The sequence below is a fragment of the Phocoena phocoena genome, chromosome 10, assembly GCF_963924675.1.
Source record: "Phocoena phocoena chromosome 10, mPhoPho1.1, whole genome shotgun sequence".
Taxonomy (NCBI): Eukaryota; Metazoa; Chordata; class Mammalia; order Artiodactyla; family Phocoenidae; genus Phocoena; species Phocoena phocoena.
The window spans coordinates 76,567,361-76,578,178 of NC_089228.1; positions in this window are offsets into that span (position 1 = coordinate 76,567,361).

Below are 10,818 nucleotides of genomic sequence, written 5' to 3' on the forward strand. Positions count from 1 at the left end.
ATTACTTAATGGTAAATTCACAACTTAAATTAGTGCTTTTGGGGAAATCTGTGCATTAAGTATGTACATTCTAACTTCTTAAAGTCCTTGGGCTCTTCTGATGAGGTCACTGCTGAACCAAATTGTTTATTCCGGTTCTACTGTTTTTAAATGACTTGTCAAATGAATGATTTCTTTCTTCTTAAATAAATTAGGTCTTATTTTAACATGAAAGTCTTCAGGTAGAAATAAAAACAATGTACCCTGGAAATCACCCTCCAGCTTTATGACTGGAAGATCTGATTAAGTGCTCCCTCCTCACCCTAATAACAGGGTAGGGGAGTTACCAGCAGATTTCAGGCTGTTCTTAAAGTTTTTGTTGGTCATTTTCTCACCAGTGCATAAAATCAAGATGGTCATGAGTACTGAGAGACATTTAAAGTGTTTGCTTGTATACTCCTCAGTCAGAATTGAAAAGTAATTCAAGTACTGTGTCTCTATTTTCTTGCCCTTGACCAAATAGTAAAGAAAACCAAAATCAAAGGGAAAAATGATTACTTTAGCAATTTACCAGTATTTGCTCTTGATATAGGAATTTTATTAATTCCTGTTTATAAAGTTCATATCATAAAATGCTATGTAATTATATAGCTTTTACTTGGGGGTAAATCTTTTTTTTTTTTTTTTTAGTGAATGAGTATAAATTACAGAGTAGAGGTGAACAGCATGGCATCTGTCATTGCCAAATTGGTAGTGAATGTTTGCTATTCTTTGAAAAACATAATATTACTAATTTTCCTAATTATATTTCAATATTAGGAGTACTGTGTGTGTGTGCGTGCGACCACCAAGCTTTGGTGATACTATAAAGCTGTTACCTCCTTACAAAATCTAAGTCTGAAGATAGGAAGAGAGAATGGGCCTGGTGTAACAGAGGATTCTCTTTTTATGCTTCTTACTGTGATGACAGAAAAAAATAAACCCAAGTGCTCTCTAGATGTGTTGGTAAACATTTTATGCTTGCATTTAAACTTGAAATGTATGAAAAGAATGAGACAATCAGTTCAAATCAGAAATGAGAAGTGTTAAAATTTAATGGCCTTGTTTTGCTGTAGCAATAAAATGACCAAGTGCAATGACTTGATTTAATAAAATCATCTTTTAAAAGTTGCTGCTATGAATATTTTTAGCCATAAAATTTTATCCTTGTTGTAGCCTGACTTGCCTTCAGTAACTGTTCTGTAATGCAGTTGGTGTTGTGGTATTCTAACATTCCAAAAAAATAATAATATATATTTATGGAGAAACTCAAAATAGTATACTTCACTGACTTGTTTACAGGTGCTGTAAAGCATGCTTCTCCCTCAAAAAGAAAATAAAGAATAGTATTGCCAGTTGTGTCAGTCTTTATTGGTTATTTTTCATTAACTTCAGCATATGCTGATTGCAGAGTATGATGAAAATTATTTTATATTACTTTGAGTTTTCCAAATAAAAGAAACAATGTAAATAGTAAAATAAAAGCATTCGAAGTTCTAGACCTATGTGACATTTACTGAACCTTTGTGAGTCTTTTCTTTCTACCTGGAACTGTGAGATGATAATTCCCACCTCACAGGATTATCAGGAGAATTTGAAATGATTTATATAAAGTACCTTATCTTGCCATAGAGTCGATTTTTTTTTAATGGAAGCTGCTGATTTACTTTTCTCAAAAGCACCTTGTGGTGATGGATATGATGTAAATTAGGCACGTGAGATTAAGAGAAAAGGCATAGTATGTCCTCTCCCCTTGGTTTTGAATACAGCATCCCTTTCTTTGGAGGAGATACTGCTTTCATTTGTATGATATTCGAAATGGAGCTGAGAGTACTTTGTGCAAATTGAATTATTGACTCAGAGACTGAGATTTTAAACATTTGAAACAAAGAGCTAGTCTCAGCATGGGAGCTCTCCACAGTTACATTTTTCTGTCATCTGGAAAAAGCTGATTTGGAAGAACTAAATAGAGTATAAAGATATGGAGACAGAATTCAGAAGGATTTTAAGACTGATGACAGTCATTCCTGAAGCCCCACTACCCACCCATTGCTTGGTTCCTTAAGCATAAACTTGCACATAAACTTTTTGGTTTCTGAACTTGCGACTGGATGTCCTGGTAAATATAATACAAAAAACAAGATACAGTCATCCCCCCTTATCCACGGCAGGTACATTCCAAGACCCCCAGAGGATGCCCGGAACCGCAGACATAATACTGAACCTCACATAATACTATGTTTTCTCCTATACATACCTGTGATAAAGTTTATAAATAAGACACAGATTAACAACTAATAACAAAATAGAACAATTATAACAAATACTCTAGTAAAAGTTATGTGAATGTGGTTTCTCTCAAAGTATCTTACAAATATAATGCTTTCTCCATCCTAACTAAGCACTTGCCACACACCGTGGCCCTAACTTTTGCAGCTTGAGGTGCGACAGCGCAACTAGCCCAAATTTGTTTTCTTCCCAATTTCGTGGATAGAAGATTCTTGCCATAGGTCTTAGCAACCTCAGCATGTGATTTTTTTTCTTATTGTCGAGAGCTTTCACTTTTTCACTTAAAGGAAGCACTGTTTGTCATACCTGAATTGCCAACATCACTACTCTTGTGCTCTGGGACCATTATTAAGTAAAACAAGGGTTACTTAACACAAGCACTGTGATTCTGCTAGTCTCCTAAGTGGCTAATGGGCGGGACACGCTGGACAAAGGGGTGATTCACATCCAGAGCTGGACGGCGTGGGATCATGCTACTCCAAGCGGCGTGCACTTTAAAGGTTATGAGTTGTTTATTTCTGGAACATTTCATTTCATACTTTTGGACTGCAATTGACTGTACGTAACTGGAATGGCAGAAAGCAAGACCGCGCATAAGGGGGCACCACTGTAGAGTCTGGAAGACATCAAGGCCCATGTACTCTTGCTGAGCACATACATGACTCCAGGCTTTCTAGAAATCGGGAAGATTTGAATCATGGAAAGGAATAAGACAGCACTATGGAAAATAAGTGTGGCAAGTCGTTTAAGTTAAAAAAAATGTAGTTTGAAAATTTCTACTTGCTTTTTATTGGCTTTTACAAACACTGGGCATAAATTAAGCCTTGCAGGCAAATGATGGTAAAGTTTTGGATTGTAGAGTTTTAGTGTTTGAGGGACTTTAGAGATTGTCTAATGCCTGTGCAGATGGTTTTGTCTGAAGGAACAATTTTCAGATTTAGCCCCATTGTAGGAAGTAAAAGCTGAACTCACATGGGTCTATTCGACTTGCCAATCAAGGTTCAAGAGACTAGACTGTGTTGGGGTGTGAAAATGTTTTTCTGAATCCTAACAATTATTGCTTTTATTTTTACCACTGACACCTTTATTGTGAATATGCTTGTATAAAAGGAAAATAAATTTAGAAATAGGCAACAATATTTTTTGTATAGAGCCAATAATTTTTTTTGTTATCACAGAATGTGTTGTGGTTTTCATTTTGCGACTATTGGGTGGTATTCTTTTCTATCAGCTTGTAAGTGGTCTTTATTAGCTACATTTCAGTTCCTAGAAAATTGTGTGAATAAAGTTATGAAAAGTAAAACTATATTTTAAGTGCACTGAGTAACTCAATTCTTTAATAAGGGCAATTGTTAACATTTCATGGTATAGTGCATTTTTAGAAATATTACTAAACATTAACAGAATGCAAATACAATCTGACATGACATTTTTACTCTTATCCTCTCCCTTGAAACTGACTATAAAGACAATAAATAGAATGAAAAATCGACTTGATAGATTGAAAGAGATTTAAGGAAATCTGTTTCTCAAATAAGGAAACAACAACAATTTATAATAAAAATACCTCCCAAATGCTTTGAGATTTGGAACAAAATGAGGACAGCCTGAAGTCTGACATAAGGCTCCCCAGACCTCATTCCAGATGCTGATTCTCTGAAATGTCCATCTGATGGTCTTAGACCCGAATCCTCTACAACAGAATGGAGCTGTGGCACTGAAAAGGAAGCCACACCAGCTGTAAGCCCTACTAACTTGAAGGCTGAAAACCGAGGGGCTCCCAGGAAAGTAACAGGTTTGATGACAGGGTGTTTTAGGTAACGGTCCTGAATTAAAGCTATCGTTATCTCCTGCTCCTCTGCTCTAGTCAGCAAATAACTGACACCAGTCAAAGGTGAGCGATCAGGCACCACACACAAGCATCTTTATAGGTGCGTGTGTTATAGTTAAATGTATTTTTAAAAAATTGTCCTGGGGCTTCCCTGGTGACGCAGTGGTTGTGAGTCCGCCTGCCGATGCAGGGGACACGGGTTCGTGCCCCGGTCCGGGAAGATCCCACATGCCGCGGAGCGGCTGGGCCTGTGCTCCACAACCGGAGAGGACACAACAGTGAGAGGCCCATGTACCGCAAAAAAAAAAAAAAAAAAAATTGTCCTGAAACGAAGGCTTGATTTTGCAAACAAAAATCCCTATGTCCTGCGGCGGGGAGGGAGGATTGACAAGATTTATAACACCAAGACACATTTTTGTTAAGTTACGAAACTTTAGGATAAAGAATGAATATTTGCCCAAAAAGAAATAGAAATTTTAATTGACTAATTCCACCATAAATAGGAAATGTTATTAAGGCTCTACCACGAAAAAAGACAGCAAGGCCAGAGGGGATCATAGCTGTGTTTTAACTGCTTGATTTAAACTAGTCAAAACTGTAGGTGGAAACTTCCCCAATTTATTTTATGAATCTAGTGTAACTTTAATATCTAAACCCGATCACCACAGACCAATCTCACTTGTAAAGATTTGGTGTGAGGAGATTTATCAACCTTAATGCATTACATGAAATGATGAGTTAAAAATGGTCATACTGGGACTTCCCTGGTTGGGACTCTGTGCTCCCAATGCAGGGGGTCCTGGTCAGGGAAGATCCCACATGCATGCCACAGTTAGGGAGCTGACGCAACAAAATAAAATAAATTAATTTTAAAAAAAGTGGTCATACTGACAGAGCAGGGTGGGGTAGGGCCGAGCATGTCCTTTGCTGGGAGTGCGGTGCAGGGAATACAAAGATAGTTCGGTACCACTCACTCTTCCTGCCTTTTCTTTCTTCTTCAACTATTTAAGGATTCAAGTTGAAATAGCTTCCCAGGACTAACCACTATCACGTCAATTATTATGAAATAGCCATGCTTCCAGAGGCTCTGTATTATGCTCTTAAAATGCTTTTAACACATTTGTTATACTGGGCTTTAAGTAGTCAGTTTAATTACCCTAAGGTTTATAATAAACTTATCTTTAGTCTAAAAATAGGCATGTATGTATTGTGCTTACCATGTACCAAGCACTGTTGCATGTAATCTCCATCTAAATCTACCTGTGTATCTATATATCTAACTATCTCAACAATTTGATGTCATAGATACTATTATTATCTCTTGTTACTGAGTCCAAGCTTGTACTGCTCCCCACAAAACAGGCCAATAAATCAGGAGAGATGAGGTGTTGGGACAAGGAATAGAGACTTTATTCAGAAAACCAGCAGACAGAGAAGATGGTGGACTAGTGTCCCAAAGAACCATCTTACCTGAGTTAGAATTCAGGCTTCTTTTATACTAAAAGGGGAGGGGGTGTGGCTGGTAGCTGCAAACTTCTTGGTGCTGGAATCCTTTGTTCTAGCAGCTGTGCACATAGGTCTGGTCATAATGTTCCTATAAACCTCCAACAGGACAAATATTATTCTCTGTTCTGCAAATGTTTAATGGAAAAGTGTTATAACTTTAAAGGTCAGAGCCCTGAGACTAGGCTATCCTGTATATTTCAGGCTATAGGCAACATTCTTTTACAAAAGGTGCAAAGCCAACAACATGAGTAAGCACAGGCTACAGAGCACAAGGGTTAGAGCTAAAGGAATAGATCCAGTATGGAGTCAGGTTTGTTTTTCTCTGTTACCCTTTCACATATGAGGAAACAGGCTCAGAGAGGTTAAGCAACTTGGCCAAGGCCACCCAGCTAATAAGGGATGGAGCTAAACCTAGGCAGGCCAATTCTGAAGCCTGTGCTTTTGATCATATGCTCTCTTTACATAGATAATGTGTAGAGAACATTCTTTGTAATCCTTTATATTTCTTTTGAGTATCAAATTTTCCTATCAGTAAAGAGTTAGACTAAATAATTTACAAAGTTCATTTTCAGTGATCTCATAGTCTGTTTAGATGTCTCTGTGTGACATAAGATTTGGGGGAACATTCTTTGTTTCTTGATGTACATCTTTGCAAATTTAAATGATTTTCATGGCTCTTCAGCAGACATGAGAAACAAAAACTCTACTTAGATTCCCTACAGAGATTAAATGACCACTAGATGGCAGTCAGATGAAGTTCAGCTTCTCCTGAGCAGCTTGAGTAAACCTCAAATACAGGTAGAAGCGGCAAATAACAATTGCAGAAGGTTCCAACCCACTGAATTCACCCGGAACTGGGACACAGCCACTGCACTCCCCTAGCTCCCTCCCCGCTAAGTTCCACATGACAGACTGAAAAGGGTTGATGCTTTGGAATCCGACAGATCTGGCTTTGAAAACTGGCTCTTAGAGTCAGTAGCCATGTGAACTTGGCAAGCCACTCAAATCTTGTCACTTCCCTTATCTATAAGAGATCTAAAAAAAAAAAAAAAAAAATCATTGCTACAGTTTAAAGCCTTTCTCGTGACTTCCCTGGTGGCGCAGTGGATAAGACTCCATGCTCCCAACACAGGGGACCCAGGTTCGATCCCTGGTCAGGGAACTAGATCCCACATGCATGCCGCGACTAAGAGTTCGCACGCCATGACTAAAGAGTCCACCTGCTGCAACTAAGGAGCCCACGTGCTGCAACTAAGGAGCCCGCCTGCCACAACTAAGCCCCGGCACAACCAAATAAATAAATAAAGCCTTTCCCTCTGATCGTGTACTCAGAGAAGAGAGAGAAAGGGGGCACCAGGTGCTTCACATTTTTTTCCTCTAAGAGAATAACCACGTCACAACAGCAGCAACAAAACCATTCTGCTCTGTTTGTCATTCCTTGTTGGATGGTGATGCTCCTTTGACTCCTGGTTGCTGCCATATCCTTGGCCCTTCCTCAAACCTGATTGGTCATTTCCTGCCCTTGGTTCTCTGGGAACTGCTCCTGTTGCTCCATTTTTTCCTGCAATGTGTTCTGATATCTACCAGATCAAATTCCCTCCAGGGTCACTTATGTAACAAGCTCACAAAATAGTGAGCTTGTGCTGTGGGCTTCTTAAAGATATTATGGTACAATCTCTCTCATTTTGCCATCTGTCTTCGCCCCAAGGGCCTCGTACAATTCACACAGAGTTGGGGTCCGACATGACAGCCCAGAGCAGGTGGTCAGTGGGGAGTCCATGGTGCCATGACCCTGACTGAAAAAGCAAATCCAGATTCAACTCGAATTCTAAGCAGAAGATGACTTTTCTCTCCAAAAGGGGGTCAAAATGTCCATCTTGTGGTTGATGACATGACTACAGGGTCACAGAAGCAGGGAACAGTACTACCCCAGAAAGGGCATAGTCACCTGAAGGACTTGAAGATGTAGAACATGCAGTGTAGGAGGCCAGGGTGCGACAGCATCACACAGCTCTTCCCACCAACAAGTCACAGAACAGCCAGGCCCCTGCAGTGGGCTTTCGGGAGAAGCAAAACGTTCCACATTGGCTGGTATCAGCTGGGAAAGGCTCAGGGCTTATTTTGAGCAGGTGAGAACTAGTGATTATCTATGATTCTTAATGGCAACAAAGGTCCTGGATTATGAGAAAAAAACAACCCCCTGGGGGCCTGAATGGCACTAAATTGAATTAATAAGAACTGTCTTCTTTTTCTTATAAAATAAGTTTTTGTAAGAGAGGGTCTATAGACAATGCAAAGGGCAAAGGAAAGTTGAATTTCAGTATTTTTATTCACTATTGAGTAGTTTTTTCCACTCTTGAACTAGGGGAAAAGAGTTGAGATTTGGATTCTAACCTGGGCTTGTATTCCCCCACTCAGGAAACTTGGGTAAATTTCATCACATCTTTGGGTCTGTTTTTTCAACTGAAAAATTAGGATCTTGAATTTTAATAGCAGTTCTAACGTTCTAGATACAGATTACAAAAGCAGTGTGTTTAGTGTTACACCTTCTTGTCCTTGGTGCCATGTACATGAACAGTTGGTACTTTCTCCTCTATAGGGGGTTACTGTTGTCTAAGCTTGAAGAGGGCTTCCACAGTCAGTGATGTCTACCTACGAGGCCACCAGCTCTTGCAAAGGCAGGGAAGTAGGTGCGTCTAGAGCCCTTCACCTGAGACCAAAAACCACAGGGCTCCAGGAAAACAATAGCATCCACACTGAATAAAGGTGCTGGGACATAAGTCCGGAAGTGAAACAGAATTGGAGCAGCCAGTAAATTTTTTAAAATTAATTTTATTGGAGTATAGTTGATTTTCAATGTTGTGTTAGTTTCTGGTGTACAGCAAAGTGGATCAGTTATACACATACATATATCCACTCTTTTTTAGATTCTTTTCCCATATAGGTCATTATAGAGTATTGAGTAGAGTTCCCTGGGCTACACAGTAGGTTCTTATTAGTTACCTATTTTATATACTGTAGTGTATATATGTCAATACCAATCTCCCAATTTATCCCTCCCCTCTTGCCCCCTTGATAACCATGTTTGTTTTCTACATCTGTGACTCTGTTTCTGTTTTGTAAATAAGTTCTTTTGTGCCACTTTTAGATTCCACATATAAACGATATCATATGATATTTGTCTTTGTCTGACTTACTTCACTCAGTATGACGATCTCCAGGTCCATCCATGTTGCTGCAAATGGCATTATTTCGTTCTTTTTTATGGCCAAGTAATATTCCATTGTATATATGTACCACATCTTCCTTATCCATTCCTCTGTTGATGGGCATTTAGGTTGCTTCCATGACCTGGCTACTGTAAATAGTGATGCAATGAACATTGGGATGCATATGTCTTTTCGAATTATGGTTTTCTTCCAGATACATGCCCAGGAGTGGGATTGCTGAGTTATGTGGTAGTTCTTTTTTTATTATTTTAAGGAACCTCCATACTGTTCTCCATAGTGGCTGTATCAATTTACATTCCCACCAACAGTGTAGGAGGTTCCCTTTTTCTCCACAGGAGGGGCCAATAAATATTAAACCACACAGTGGTGGAAGAAATGTTCATATATTGAGATAAGGAGAAGTCATTCTGGCTTACACATGATTTGACTTGAATTTTATGTAAATTAGAACAGCCTGTCTTATGGCCTGTTAAACCATATGCATTGTACATCTGCTTTAACCATTCAAGAAGACAATACATTGAAAAATCAAAATGGACTAACTATGGTTCAGGCATTCAAAATGGAGCTGGATGGCCTTTGTGGATGTGATTTCAGACACATTCCTGCATCACTGAGAACTTGAATTTTCTGAACTGTTTCAGAATCAAGGACACCACCAGCCATTCTGGAAACAATGTCTGCTAGCAGCTGCCAGCTACAATCTTATGGTCTCAAGATCTCCCCTTGTAACTACACAACCATTTTGGACTCCAACCAATCCTTACTTTACAAGCATCTTGTCAGTTCCAGTCCTAATTCTTGACAAACAATTTATGTAACCTTGTGGTTTTTGCGTATATACGCCTCTGCTGTTTTGTAGTCCAGCGGAACACAATTCAAGTGCTTCTTGAATCTGTGTCTCCTGGGCTGTAGTCCCCAGTTTGGCTTGAATAAAATTCTTTTCTATTCTTATTATAGATTGTTTATTGTTTATTTCCCATCAACCACAGGAACTGAGCTGAAAGGACTAGTCCTTTAAAAAAGAAAGCAGGAAGTGGCTTTGAGGTAAATTGATGAATACAATGAAAAGGAAATAATTTGCTCCTGGGAGTAATTCACCATCACAGTCTGTTCCAGCAATCAGACTCTTAGAGTTAGCCAGCAGGCTTATTCTGGGATGGAGAATAACACTGGAAGAGAAAGATAACAAGATCGCCTGCAGATCAAATTTGAGCCTAAAAGCCTATTTAGTGATTAAGATGGGAAATGAAGTTGTTGACTACTTAAATGACGGAATTGAGCAAAGGTGAGGGGTGGGCAAGGAAGAGGGGATGTAAGTGAAAACTGGGAGGGTGAGATTTAGAACTTTACAAGTAAGTTTTTTGTTGTGGTTTTTGGTTTTGGCCACACTGTGCAGCTTGTGGGACTTTAGTTCCCCGACCGGGGATTGAACCTGGTCCCCTGCAATGAAAACGTGGAATCCTAACCACTGGACTGCCAGGGAATCCCCAGATGACTGAGAATTCAAAGCAATGTACCTTCCCATGTTAAACAGTACTGGAACTGAGCATTCTTTCCTGTCCTGATGTGAAATAACTCAGAAAATACACAAAAATAGATTAAGACCTTGCTCTCCAGGAAATATTTATTCCTGGAAGATAAGCCCTGAACCTTGTAAAAGAGCTTTTTATCAAGAGTAACCTCTTGCTCTTCAAGACTTGCTGAAGACTTTGGTCTTGTCCACCTAGCCAAGCCATTGGACTACAAACTGTGCCCACTCTCAACCAGTTCCTAAATTTTTTAAAGACCTAACAACCCTATAAATATCCTCCCCTGACTTCCTTCTTTTGACACCTATGAAGGCCATCAAAGTGGTGTTCTCCTACTATGTATAATGGGTGTAATTGTCTTAGCACTGCTCGATCAATGGAGTTTTCTGGTGGTCTTTTGGGCAGTTGTCAA